This window comes from Protomyctophum parallelum (assembly GCF_964188405.1).
Source record: "Protomyctophum parallelum genome assembly, chromosome: 16".
Classification (NCBI taxonomy): domain Eukaryota; kingdom Metazoa; phylum Chordata; class Actinopteri; order Myctophiformes; family Myctophidae; genus Protomyctophum; species Protomyctophum parallelum.
The window spans coordinates 34,425,792-34,441,548 of NC_139711.1; positions in this window are offsets into that span (position 1 = coordinate 34,425,792).

Here is a 15,757-nt window from a genome sequence, read left to right on the forward strand (position 1 = left end):
AAAATGATGAAAAACGGCGTGCTATAGTATGCCGTATGGTATGGGCTATAGCCCATGTTCAGACATGATGAAAAACAAGGTTAATTTTATTTTTCAAAATTTCAAAAAAAGATGGGCTATAACCCATGTTTTTTTTAATTTTTCATTTTTTTCAAATCCTCAAAAATGATGAAAAACGGCGTGCTATATTATGCCGTATGGTATGGGCTATAGCCCATGTTCAGAAATGATGAAAAACGAGGTTCATTTTATTTTTCAAAATTTCAAAAAACGATGGGCTATAACCCATGTTTTTTAAAATGTTCATTTTTTTCAAATCCTCAAAAATGACGGAAAACGGCATGCTATAGTATGCCGTACGGTATGGGCTATAGCCCATGTTCAGAAATGATGAAAAACGAGGTTAATTTTATTTTTAAAAATTTCAAAAAACGATGGGCTATAACCCATGTTTTTTTTAATTTTCATTTTTTTCAAATCCTCAAAAATGACGAAAAACGGCATGCTATAGTATGCCGTACGGTATGGGCTATAGCCCATGTTCAGAAATGATGAAAAACGAGGTTAATTTTATTTTTTAAAATTTCAAAAAACGATGGGCTATAACCCATGTTTTTTTAAATGTTCATTTTTTTCAAATGCTCAAAAATGATGAAAAACGGCGTGCTATAGTATGCCGTACGGTATTGGCTATAGCCCATGTTCAGAAATGATGAAAAACAAGGTTAATTTTTAAAAATTTCAAAAAACGATGGGCTATAACCCATGTTTTTTTTAATTTTTCATTTTTTTCAAATCCTCAAAAATGATGAAAAACGGCGTGCTATAGTATGCCGTATGGTATGGGCTATAGCCCATGTTCAGAAATGATGAAAAACTAGGTTAATTTTATTTTTCAAAATTTCCAAAAACGATGGGCTATAACCCATGTTTTTTTAAATGTTCATTTTTTTCAAATGCTCAAAAATGATGAAAAACGGCGTGCTATAGTATGCCGTACGGTATTGGCTATAGCCCATGTTCAGAAATTATGAAAAACAAGGTTAATTTTATTTTTAAAAATTTCAAAAAACGATGGGCTATAACCCATGTTTTTTTTAATTTTTCAATTTTTTTCAAATGCTCAAAAATGATGAAAAACGGCGTGCTATAGTATGCCGTACGGTATGGGCTATAGCCCATGTTCAGAAATGATGAAAAACGAGGTTAATTTTATTTTTAAAAATTTCAAAAAACGATGGGCTATAACCCATGTTTTTTTTTTTTTTAATTTTTTTCAAATCCTCAAAAATGACGAAAAACGGCATGCTATAGTATGCCGTACGGTATGGGCTATAGCCCATGTTCAGAAATGATGAAAAACGAGGTTAATTTTATTTTTTAAAATTTCAAAAAACGATGGGCTATAACCCATGTTTTTTTAAATGTTCATTTTTTTCAAATGCTCAAAAATGATGAAAAACGGCGTGCTATAGTATGCCGTACGGTATTGGCTATAGCCCATGTTCAGAAATGATGAAAAACAAGGTTAATTTTATTTTTAAAAATTTCAAAAAACGATGGGCTATAACCCATGTTTTTTGAAATTTTTCAATTTTTTTCAAATGCTCAAAAATGATGAAAAATGGCGTGCTATAGTATGCCGTACGGTATGGGCTATAGCCCATGTTCAGAAATGATGAAAAACGAGGTTAATTTTATTTTTTTTAAATTAAAAAAACGATGGGCTATAACCCATGTTTTTTTTAATTTTTAATTTTTTTCAAATCCTCAAAAATGATGAAAAACGGCGTGCTATAGTATGCCGTATGGTATGGGCTATATCCCATGTTCAGAAATGATGAAAAACGAGGTTAATTTTATTTATTTTTAATTAAAAAAACGATGGGCTATAACCCATGTTTTTTTTAATTTTTCATTTTTTTCAAATCCTCAAAAATGATGAAAAACGGCGTGCTATAGTATGCCGTATGGTATGGGCTATATCCCATGTTCAGAAATGATGAAAAACGAGGTTAATTTTATTTTTCAAAATTTCCAAAAACGATGGGCTATAACCCATGTTTTTTGAAATTTTTAATTTTGTTAAAATCCTCAAAAATGATGAAAAACGGCGTGCTATAGTATGCCGTACGGTATGGGCTATAGCCCATGTTCAGAAATGATGAAAAACGAGGTTAATTTTATTTTTCAAAATTTCCAAAAACGATGGGCTATAACCCATGTTTTTTGAATTTTTACATTTTTTTCAAATCCTCAAAAATGATGAAAAACGGCGTGCTATAGTATGCCGTATGGTATGGGCTATAGCCCATGTTCAGACATGATGAAAAACAAGGTTAATTTTATTTTTCAAAATTTCAAAAAAAGATGGGCTATAACCCATGTTTTTTTTAATTTTTCATTTTTTTCAAATCCTCAAAAATGATGAAAAACGGCGTGCTATATTATGCCGTATGGTATGGGCTATAGCCCATGTTCAGAAATGATGAAAAACGAGGTTCATTTTATTTTTCAAAATTTCAAAAAACGATGGGCTATAACCCATGTTTTTTAAAATGTTCATTTTTTTCAAATCCTCAAAAATGACGGAAAACGGCATGCTATAGTATGCCGTACGGTATGGGCTATAGCCCATGTTCAGAAATGATGAAAAACGAGGTTAATTTTATTTTTAAAAATTTCAAAAAACGATGGGCTATAACCCATGTTTTTTTTAATTTTCATTTTTTTCAAATCCTCAAAAATGACGAAAAACGGCATGCTATAGTATGCCGTACGGTATGGGCTATAGCCCATGTTCAGAAATGATGAAAAACGAGGTTAATTTTATTTTTTAAAATTTCAAAAAACGATGGGCTATAACCCATGTTTTTTTAAATGTTCATTTTTTTCAAATGCTCAAAAATGATGAAAAACGGCGTGCTATAGTATGCCGTACGGTATTGGCTATAGCCCATGTTCAGAAATGATGAAAAACAAGGTTAATTTTTAAAAATTTCAAAAAACGATGGGCTATAACCCATGTTTTTTTTAATTTTTCATTTTTTTCAAATCCTCAAAAATGATGAAAAACGGCGTGCTATAGTATGCCGTATGGTATGGGCTATAGCCCATGTTCAGAAATGATGAAAAACTAGGTTAATTTTATTTTTCAAAATTTCCAAAAACGATGGGCTATAACCCATGTTTTTTGAAATTTTTCATTTTTTTCAAATCCTCAAAAATGATGAAAAACGGCGTGCTATAGTATGCCGTACGGTATGGGCTATAGCCCATGTTCAGAAATGATGAAAAACGAGGTTAATTTTATTTTTCAAATTTTCAAAAAACGATGGGCTATAACCCATGTTTTTTGAAATTTTTCATTTTTTTCAAATCCTCAAAAATGATGAAAAACAGCGTGCCATAGTATGCCGTACGGTATGGGCTATAGCCCATGTTCAGAAATGATGAAAAACGAGGTTAATTTTACTTTTCAAAATTTCAAAAAACGATGGGCTATAACCCATGTTTTTTAAATTTTTCATTTTTTTCAAATCCTCAAAAATTATGAAAAACGGCGTGCTATAGTATGCCGTACGGTATGGGCTATAGCCCATGTTCAGAAATGATGAAAAACGAGGTTAATTTTATTTTTCAAAAATTCAAAAAACGATGGGCTATAACCCATGTTTTTTTTTTTTTTTAATTTTTTTCAAATCCTCAAAAATGACGAAAAACGGCATGCTATAGTATGCCATACGGTATGGGCTATAGCCCATGTTCAGAAATGATGAAAAACGAGGTTAACTTTATTTTTCAAAATTTCAAAAAACGATGGGCTATAACCCATGTTTTTTGAAATTTTTCATTTTTTTCAAATGCTCAAAAATGATGAAAAACGGCGTGCTATAGTATGCCGTACGGTATTGGCTATAGCCCATGTTCAGAAATGATGAAAAACGAGGTTCATTTTATTTTTCAAAATTTCAAAAAACGATGGGCTATAACCCATGTTTTTTAAAATGTTCATTTTTTTCAAATCCTCAAAAATGACGGAAAACGGCATGCTATAGTATGCCGTACGGTATGGGCTATAGCCCATGTTCAGAAATGATGAAAAACGAGGTTAATTTTATTTTTAAAAATTTCAAAAAACGATGGGCTATAACCCATGTTTTTTTTAATTTTCATTTTTTTCAAATCCTCAAAAATGACGAAAAACGGCATGCTATAGTATGCCGTACGGTATGGGCTATAGCCCATGTTCAGAAATGATGAAAAACGAGGTTAATTTTATTTTTTAAAATTTCAAAAAACGATGGGCTATAACCCATGTTTTTTTAAATGTTCATTTTTTTCAAATGCTCAAAAATGATGAAAAACGGCGTGCTATAGTATGCCGTACGGTATTGGCTATAGCCCATGTTCAGAAATGATGAAAAACAAGGTTAATTTTTAAAAATTTCAAAAAACGATGGGCTATAACCCATGTTTTTTTTAATTTTTCATTTTTTTCAAATCCTCAAAAATGATGAAAAACGGCGTGCTATAGTATGCCGTATGGTATGGGCTATAGCCCATGTTCAGAAATGATGAAAAACTAGGTTAATTTTATTTTTCAAAATTTCCAAAAACGATGGGCTATAACCCATGTTTTTTGAAATTTTTCATTTTTTTCAAATCCTCAAAAATGATGAAAAACGGCGTGCTATAGTATGCCGTACGGTATGGGCTATAGCCCATGTTCAGAAATGATGAAAAACGAGGTTAATTTTATTTTTCAAATTTTCAAAAAACGATGGGCTATAACCCATGTTTTTTGAAATTTTTCATTTTTTTCAAATCCTCAAAAATGATGAAAAACAGCGTGCCATAGTATGCCGTACGGTATGGGCTATAGCCCATGTTCAGAAATGATGAAAAACGAGGTTAATTTTACTTTTCAAAATTTCAAAAAACGATGGGCTATAACCCATGTTTTTTAAATTTTTCATTTTTTTCAAATCCTCAAAAATTATGAAAAACGGCGTGCTATAGTATGCCGTACGGTATGGGCTATAGCCCATGTTCAGAAATGATGAAAAACGAGGTTAATTTTATTTTTCAAAAATTCAAAAAACGATGGGCTATAACCCATGTTTTTTTTTTTTTTTAATTTTTTTCAAATCCTCAAAAATGACGAAAAACGGCATGCTATAGTATGCCATACGGTATGGGCTATAGCCCATGTTCAGAAATGATGAAAAACGAGGTTAACTTTATTTTTCAAAATTTCAAAAAACGATGGGCTATAACCCATGTTTTTTGAAATTTTTCATTTTTTTCAAATGCTCAAAAATGATGAAAAACGGCGTGCTATAGTATGCCGTACGGTATTGGCTATAGCCCATGTTCAGAAATGATGAAAAACGAGGTTCATTTTATTTTTCAAAATTTCAAAAAACGATGGGCTATAACCCATGTTTTTTAAAATGTTCATTTTTTTCAAATCCTCAAAAATGACGGAAAACGGCATGCTATAGTATGCCGTACGGTATGGGCTATAGCCCATGTTCAGAAATGATGAAAAACGAGGTTAATTTTATTTTTAAAAATTTCAAAAAACGATGGGCTATAACCCATGTTTTTTTTAATTTTCATTTTTTTCAAATCCTCAAAAATGACGAAAAACGGCATGCTATAGTATGCCGTACGGTATGGGCTATAGCCCATGTTCAGAAATGATGAAAAACGAGGTTAATTTTATTTTTTAAAATTTCAAAAAACGATGGGCTATAACCCATGTTTTTTTAAATGTTCATTTTTTTCAAATGCTCAAAAATGATGAAAAACGGCGTGCTATAGTATGCCGTACGGTATTGGCTATAGCCCATGTTCAGAAATGATGAAAAACAAGGTTAATTTTTAAAAATTTCAAAAAACGATGGGCTATAACCCATGTTTTTTTTAATTTTTCATTTTTTTCAAATCCTCAAAAATGATGAAAAACGGCGTGCTATAGTATGCCGTATGGTATGGGCTATAGCCCATGTTCAGAAATGATGAAAAACTAGGTTAATTTTATTTTTCAAAATTTCCAAAAACGATGGGCTATAACCCATGTTTTTTGAAATTTTTCATTTTTTTCAAATCCTCAAAAATGATGAAAAACGGCGTGCTATAGTATGCCGTACGGTATGGGCTATAGCCCATGTTCAGAAATGATGAAAAACGAGGTTAATTTTATTTTTCAAATTTTCAAAAAACGATGGGCTATAACCCATGTTTTTTGAAATTTTTCATTTTTTTCAAATCCTCAAAAATGATGAAAAACAGCGTGCCATAGTATGCCGTACGGTATGGGCTATAGCCCATGTTCAGAAATGATGAAAAACGAGGTTAATTTTACTTTTCAAAATTTCAAAAAACGATGGGCTATAACCCATGTTTTTTAAATTTTTCATTTTTTTCAAATCCTCAAAAATTATGAAAAACGGCGTGCTATAGTATGCCGTACGGTATGGGCTATAGCCCATGTTCAGAAATGATGAAAAACGAGGTTAATTTTATTTTTCAAAAATTCAAAAAACGATGGGCTATAACCCATGTTTTTTTTTTTTTTACTTTTTTTCAAATCCTCAAAAATGACGAAAAACGGCATGCTATAGTATGCCATACGGTATGGGCTATAGCCCATGTTCAGAAATGATGAAAAACGAGGTTAACTTTATTTTTCAAAATTTCAAAAAACGATGGGCTATAACCCATGTTTTTTGAAATTTTTCATTTTTTTCAAATGCTCAAAAATGATGAAAAACGGCGTGCTATAGTATGCCGTACGGTATTGGCTATAGCCCATGTTCAGAAATGATGAAAAACGAGGTTAATTTTATTTTTAAAATTTTCAAAAAACGATGGGCTATAACCCATGTTTTTTTTAATTTTTCATTTTTTTCAAATCCTCAAAAATGACGAAAAACGGCATGCTATAGTATGCCATACGGTATGGGCTATAGCCCATGTTCAGAAATGATGAAAAACGAGGTTAATTTTATTTTTAAAAATTTCAAAAAACGATGGGCTATAACCCATGTTTTTTTTTATTTTAATTTTTTTCAAATCCTCAAAAATGACGAAAAACGGCATGCTATAGTATGCCGTACGGTATGGGCTATAGCCCATGTTCAGAAATGATGAAAAACGAGGTTAATTTTATTTTTTAAAATTTCAAAAAACGATGGGCTATAACCCATGTTTTTTTAAATGTTCATTTTTTTCAAATGCTCAAAAATGATGAAAAACGGCGTGCTATAGTATGCCGTACGGTATTGGCTATAGCCCATGTTCAGAAATGATGAAAAACAAGGTTAATTTTATTTTTAAAAATTTCAAAAAACGATGGGCTATAACCCATGTTTTTTGAAATTTTTCAATTTTTTTCAAATGCTCAAAAATGATGAAAAATGGCGTGCTATAGTATGCCGTACGGTATGGGCTATAGCCCATGTTCAGAAATGATGAAAAACGAGGTTAATTTTTTTTTTTTTTAATTAAAAAAACGATGGGCTATAACCCATGTTTTTTTTAATTTTTAATTTTTTTCAAATCCTCAAAAATGATGAAAAACGGCGTGCTATAGTATGCCGTATGGTATGGGCTATATCCCATGTTCAGAAATGATGAAAAACGAGGTTAATTTTATTTTTTTTAAATTAAAAAAACGATGGGCTATAACCCATGTTTTTTTTAATTTTTCATTTTTTTCAAATCCTCAAAAATGATGAAAAACGGCGTGCTATAGTATGCCGTATGGTATGGGCTATATCCCATGTTCAGAAATGATGAAAAACGAGGTTAATTTTATTTTTCAAAATTTCCAAAAACGATGGGCTATAACCCATGTTTTTTGAAATTTTTAATTTTGTTAAAATCCTCAAAAATGATGAAAAACGGCGTGCTATAGTATGCCGTACGGTATGGGCTATAGCCCATGTTCAGAAATGATGAAAAACGAGGTTAATTTTATTTTTCAAAATTTCCAAAAACGATGGGCTATAACCCATGTTTTTTGAATTTTTACATTTTTTTCAAATCCTCAAAAATGATGAAAAACGGCGTGCTATAGTATGCCGTATGGTATGGGCTATAGCCCATGTTCAGACATGATGAAAAACAAGGTTAATTTTATTTTTCAAAATTTCAAAAAAAGATGGGCTATAACCCATGTTTTTTTTAATTTTTCATTTTTTTCAAATCCTCAAAAATGATGAAAAACGGCGTGCTATATTATGCCGTATGGTATGGGCTATAGCCCATGTTCAGAAATGATGAAAAACGAGGTTCATTTTATTTTTCAAAATTTCAAAAAACGATGGGCTATAACCCATGTTTTTTAAAATGTTCATTTTTTTCAAATCCTCAAAAATGACGGAAAACGGCATGCTATAGTATGCCGTACGGTATGGGCTATAGCCCATGTTCAGAAATGATGAAAAACGAGGTTAATTTTATTTTTAAAAATTTCAAAAAACGATGGGCTATAACCCATGTTTTTTTTAATTTTCATTTTTTTCAAATCCTCAAAAATGACGAAAAACGGCATGCTATAGTATGCCGTACGGTATGGGCTATAGCCCATGTTCAGAAATGATGAAAAACGAGGTTAATTTTATTTTTTAAAATTTCAAAAAACGATGGGCTATAACCCATGTTTTTTTAAATGTTCATTTTTTTCAAATGCTCAAAAATGATGAAAAACGGCGTGCTATAGTATGCCGTACGGTATTGGCTATAGCCCATGTTCAGAAATGATGAAAAACAAGGTTAATTTTTAAAAATTTCAAAAAACGATGGGCTATAACCCATGTTTTTTTTAATTTTTCATTTTTTTCAAATCCTCAAAAATGATGAAAAACGGCGTGCTATAGTATGCCGTATGGTATGGGCTATAGCCCATGTTCAGAAATGATGAAAAACTAGGTTAATTTTATTTTTCAAAATTTCCAAAAACGATGGGCTATAACCCATGTTTTTTGAAATTTTTCATTTTTTTCAAATCCTCAAAAATGATGAAAAACGGCGTGCTATAGTATGCCGTACGGTATGGGCTATAGCCCATGTTCAGAAATGATGAAAAACGAGGTTAATTTTATTTTTCAAATTTTCAAAAAACGATGGGCTATAACCCATGTTTTTTGAAATTTTTCATTTTTTTCAAATCCTCAAAAATGATGAAAAACAGCGTGCCATAGTATGCCGTACGGTATGGGCTATAGCCCATGTTCAGAAATGATGAAAAACGAGGTTAATTTTACTTTTCAAAATTTCAAAAAACGATGGGCTATAACCCATGTTTTTTAAATTTTTCATTTTTTTCAAATCCTCAAAAATTATGAAAAACGGCGTGCTATAGTATGCCGTACGGTATGGGCTATAGCCCATGTTCAGAAATGATGAAAAACGAGGTTAATTTTATTTTTCAAAAATTCAAAAAACGATGGGCTATAACCCATGTTTTTTTTTTTTTTTAATTTTTTTCAAATCCTCAAAAATGACGAAAAACGGCATGCTATAGTATGCCATACGGTATGGGCTATAGCCCATGTTCAGAAATGATGAAAAACGAGGTTAACTTTATTTTTCAAAATTTCAAAAAACGATGGGCTATAACCCATGTTTTTTGAAATTTTTCATTTTTTTCAAATGCTCAAAAATGATGAAAAACGGCGTGCTATAGTATGCCGTACGGTATTGGCTATAGCCCATGTTCAGAAATGATGAAAAACGAGGTTAATTTTATTTTTAAAATTTTCAAAAAACGATGGGCTATAACCCATGTTTTTTTTAATTTTTCATTTTTTTCAAATCCTCAAAAATGACGAAAAACGGCATGCTATAGTATGCCATACGGTATGGGCTATAGCCCATGTTCAGAAATGATGAAAAACGAGGTTAACTTTATTTTTCAAAATTTCAAAAAACGATGGGCTATAACCCATGTTTTTTTTAATTTTTAATTTTTTTCAAATCCTCAAAAATGATGAAAAACGGCGTGCTATAGTATGCCGTATGGTATGGGCTATAGCCCATGTTCAGAAATGATGAAAAACGAGGTTAATTTTATTTTTCAAAATTTCAAAAAACGATGGGCTATAACCCATGTTTTTTTTAATTTTTCATTTTTTTCAAATCCTCAAAAATGACGAAAAACGGCATGCTATAGTATGCCATACGGTATGGGCTATAGCCCATGTTCAGAAATGATGAAAAACGAGGTTAACTTTATTTTTCAAAATTTCAAAAAACGATGGGCTATAACCCATGTTTTTTTTTATTTTTCATTTTTTTCAAATCCTCAAAAATGATGAAAAACGGCGTGCTATAGTATGCCGTATGGTATGGGCTATAGCCCATGTTCAGAAATGATGAAAAACTAGGTTAATTTTATTTTTCAAAATTTCCAAAAACGATGGGCTATAACCCATGTTTTTTGAAATTTTTCATTTTTTTCAAATCCTCAAAAATGATGAAAAACGGCATGCTATAGTATGCCGTACGGTATGGGCTATAGCCCATGTTCAGAAATGATGAAAAACGAGGTTAATTATATTTTTCAAAATTTCAAAAAACGATGGGCTATAACCCATGTTTTTTGAAATTTTTCATTTTTTTCAAATCCTCAAAAATGATGAAAAACGGCGTGCCATAGTATGCCGTACGGTATGGGCTATAGCCCATGTTCAGAAATGATGAAAAACGAGGTTAATTTTACTTTTCAAAATTTCAAAAAACAATGGGCTATTACCCATGTTTTTTGAAATGTTTCATTTTTTTCAAATCCTCAAAAATGATGAAAAACGGCGTGCTATAGTATGCCGTACGGTATGGGCTATAGCCCATGTTCAGAAATGATGAAAAACGAGGTTAATTTTATTTTTCAAAATTTCAAAAAACGATGGGCTATAACCCATGTTTTTTAAATTTTAAATTTTTTTCAAATCCTCAAAAATGATGAAAAACGGCGTGCTATAGTATGCCGTACGGTATGGGCTATAGCCCATGTTCAGAAATGATGAAAAACGAGGTTAATTTTATTTTTCAAAATTTCTAAAAAAGATGGGCTATTACCCATGTTTTTTGAAATGTTTCATTTTTTTCAAATCCTCAAAAATGATGAAAAACGGCGTGCTATAGTATGCCGTACGGTATGGGCTATAGCCCATGTTCAGAAATGATGAAAAACGAGGTTAATTTTATTTTTCAAAATTTCAAAAAACAATGGGCTATAACCCATGTTTTTTTAATTTTTAATTTTTTTCAAATCCTCAAAAATTATGAAAAACGGCGTGCTATAGTATGCCGTACGGTATGGGCTATAGCCCATGTTCAGAAATGATGAAAAACGAGGTTAATTTTATTTTTCAAAATTTCAAAAAACAATGGGCTATAACCCATGTTTTTTTAATTTTTAATTTTTTTCAAATCCTCAAAAATTATGAAAAACGGCGTGCTATAGTATGCCGTACGGTATGGGCTATAGCCCATGTTCAGAAATGATGAAAAACGAGGTTAATTTTATTTTTCAAAATTTCTAAAAAAGATGGGCTATTACCCATGTTTTTTGAAATGTTTCATTTTTTTCAAATCCTCAAAAATGATGAAAAACGGCGTGCTATAGTATGCCGTACGGTATGGGCTATAGCCCATGTTCAGAAATGATGAAAAACGAGGTTAATTTTATTTTTCAAAATTTCAAAAAACAATGGGCTATAACCCATGTTTTTTTAATTTTTAATTTTTTTCAAATCCTCAAAAATTATGAAAAACGGCGTGCTATAGTATGCCGTACGGTATGGGCTATAGCCCATGTTCAGAAATGATGAAAAACGAGGTTAATTTTATTTTTCAAAATTTCTAAAAAAGATGGGCTATTACCCATGTTTTTTGAAATGTTTCATTTTTTTCAAATCCTCAAAAATGATGAAAAACGGCGTGCTATAGTATGCCGTACGGTATGGGCTATAGCCCATGTTCAGAAATGATGAAAAACGAGGTTAATTTTATTTTTCAAAATTTCAAAAAACGATGGGCTATAACCCATGTTTTTTAAATTTTAAATTTTTTTCAAATCCTCAAAAATGATGAAAAACGGCGTGCTATAGTATGCCGTACGGTATGGGCTATAGCCCATGTTCAGAAATGATGAAAAACGAGGTTAATTTTATTTTTCTAATTTTCAAAAAACGATGGGCTATAACCCATGTTTTTTTAAATTTTCCATTCTTTTCAAATCCTCAAAAATGATGAAAAACGGCGTGCTATAGTATGCCGTACGGTATGGGCTATAGCCCATGTTCAGAAATGATGAAAAACGAGGTTAATTTTATTTTTCAAATTTTCAAAAAACGATGGGCTTTAACCCATGTTTTTTTTTTTTTTTTTTTTTTTTTTAAATCCTCAAAAATGATGAAAAACGGCATGCTATAGTATACCGTACGGTATGGGCTATAGCCCATGGTCAAAAATGATGAAAAACGAGGATAAAAATGAAAATTCAAAAATTCAAAAAACGATGGGCTATAACCTTTATTTTTTCTTTTTTTTTCTTTTTTTTTCAAATCCTCAAAAATGATGAAAAATGGCGTGCTATAGTATGCCGTACGGTATGGGCTATTGCCCATGTTCAAAAATAATGAAAAACGAGGTTTAAAAAAAAATTCAAAAATTCAAAAAACGATGGCCTATAACCCATCGTTTTTTTTTTTTTTTTTTTAATTTTTTAATTTTTTTCAAATCCTCAAAAATGATGAAAAACGGCGTGCTACAGTAGGCCTATAGTATGCCGTACGATATGGGCTATAGCCATTTTTTTTGCCAACGGCTGATTCGGTCTGGTTTATTAACCAGGCTAATAGCCCATATCCTCGCGGTGTATATTGGTGTATGAGAATGGGTGTTGCGGAGGATGAGAGCATTCCTCTCATCCTCCGCAACACAATGCATTCTCTATGGCAATAGCACAAACTTTGGCATGCTACTAGTCCTACACACTTACACCTAGCAACCCCATTCTAGCCTACTTATGTTCATCTTACGGTGGACATGTTTGCCTGAAAAGGAATCTTTGAAATGTTTCATAGTTTTATAAATATAGTGCTTTCAAATTTACAATGGGGCTCAATGGCAAAAATGTAGAAAAACGGCATGCTACAATGCCGTACGATATGGGCTATTAGACGAGCGTCTAAAAATGGGATACAAAACGTCAAAAAATAGACGTCTAAAACACGTCTAAAAATAGACGTGTTTTAGACGTCTATTTTTAGACGTTTTTTATCCCATTTTTAGACGCACGTCTAATAGCCGGCTATTGCTCAGTGAGATGGTCAAAAATGATGAAAAACGAGGATAATATTTTTTTCAAAAATTAAAAAAAACAATGGGCTATAACCCATGTTTTGTTTTTTTTCCATTTTTTTCAAATCCTCAAAAATGATGAAAAACGGCGTGCTATAGTATGCCGTACGGCGTACGGTATGGGCTATAGCCCATGTTCAGAAATGATGAAAAACGAGGTTAATTTTATTTTTCAAAATTTCTAAAAAAGATGGGCTATAACCCATGTTTTTTTAAATGTTTCATTTTTTTCAAATCCTCAAAAATGATGAAAAACGGCGTGCTATAGTATGCCGTACGGTATGGGCTATAGCCCATGTTCAGAAATGATGAAAAACGAGGTTAATTTTATTTTTCAAAATTTCAAAAAACGATGGGCTATAACCCATGTTTTTTAAAATTTTCATTTTTTTCAAATCCTCAAAAATGATGAAAAACGGCGTGCTATAGTATGCCGTACGGTATGGGCTATAGCCCATGTTCAGAAATGATGAAAAACGAGGTTAATTTAATTTTTCTAATTTTCAAAAAACGATGGGCTATAACCCATGTTTTTTGAAATTTTCCATTCTTTTCAAATCCTCAAAAATGATGAAAAACGGCGTGCTATAGTATGCCGTACGGTATGGGCTATAGCCCATGTTCAGAAATGATGAAAAACGAGGTTAATTTTTTTTTTTCAAAAATTCTAAAAACGATGGGCTATAACCCATGGTTTTTTTTCAAATCCTCAAAAATGATGAAAAACGGCGTGCTATAGTATGCCGTACGATATGGGCTATAGCCCATGGTCCAAAATGATGAAAAAAGAGGATAAAAAAGATAATCAAAAATAATAAAAAAAACAATGCTATAACCCATCGTTTTTTTCATTTTTTTCAAATCTTTAAAAATGATGAAAAACGGCGTGCTACAGTATAGTATGCCGTACGATATGGGCTATAGCAGTGTATAGCGGTGTATGAGAATGGGTGTTGCGGAGGATGAGAGCATTCCTCTCATCCTCCGCAACACAATGCATTCTCTATGGCAATAGCACAAACTTTGGCATGCTACTAGTCCTACATACTTACACCTAGCAACCCCATTCTAGCCTACTTAGGTTCATCTTACGGTGGACATGTTTGCCTGAAAAGGAATCTTTGAAATGTTTTATAGTTTTAGAAATATAGTGCTTTCAAATTTGAGACATTTAACATGGGGCTCAATGGCAGCTCTATAGGCACGTCAAAAGTCACTTTCACCTAGAAACTCCATTCACACTTTTTATTATTCAGCTTACTGTGGAGACACATGCTGGAACTTTTTTACTTTGAAATGTTTTCTAGTTTTTGAGTTATATTTGTGGGCTCGCCACAGCGAGCACACAATAGTTATTGCCAGCCTATATTTATTTGTTTATTTATTCCACCCTTTTTTTGGCACCTAACTACTTCCGCATACTTTATGCTAGAAATTTAGTTCAAACTTCAAACTGTTCAGCTCTTTGCAGTTATTTATGCTTCAATTAGAATTTTTACAAAGTTTTATACTTTTTATACTTTTTAACTTTGTAACTTTTTTTTACATTCTTTATAGTGAGAGTCGATGGAAGAAAGGTCCCATTTTTCACAGTTAACTTTTTTGAGCTCTTATTACTCCGTCATACTTTCACTTTGAAACTTCATTCAAACTTTATAATGTTCATCTATCTTTGAACTTTCATTGGTGAAAAAGTTGTTTTGAAAAAGTACTTTTTAAAATATTTAACTTTATTTATAGTTTTTTCCTCCCATCGACAATGTATAGGATTTATCTCTAAATCAACCTCACTTTTGCAGTCTCATTACTCTGGCATACTTTGTCGTAGAAAGATCACACGACTCTGGACTTTTTCGTGGTTCAAACCGTATTCGAATACGTTAAACGGTTTTTCCGAAATCGCAGTTCGATCGCAGGCCGTTTCGCCTAATTAGTGCCAACTTAGAGTGCGGGGCTTCTTTCACTAGAGTGCGGGAAGTGAAATATTTTCCTTGAAAATTTACCAAACAAATTGTCGTCCCGGCCAAAATATTCACTTTACACGCATGTTCTTTGGTCATTTTGTAGCCACACATGTCCTCTTTCACACAATGTGACCACCAAAACACAGAGACATACAGAATGTGAACTACGGCCTTTTAAGTGACACAAATACAGTCAAGCTGCTCATTGACATCCATTGTAAAATCCTTACGAGGAAATTATCGCGATGACAATTCTTAACTCGCTCTTATAACCACATTTTCGATCGTACCAACACCACAATCGCACATGGTGTACCTCAATATCTCAGGCCACTCACAGCGAGAAAGATATTTGCATTCGACTTTTACTTTTTGCGATAGAGCAATTTGTTAAATTTGAGACATTTAACATG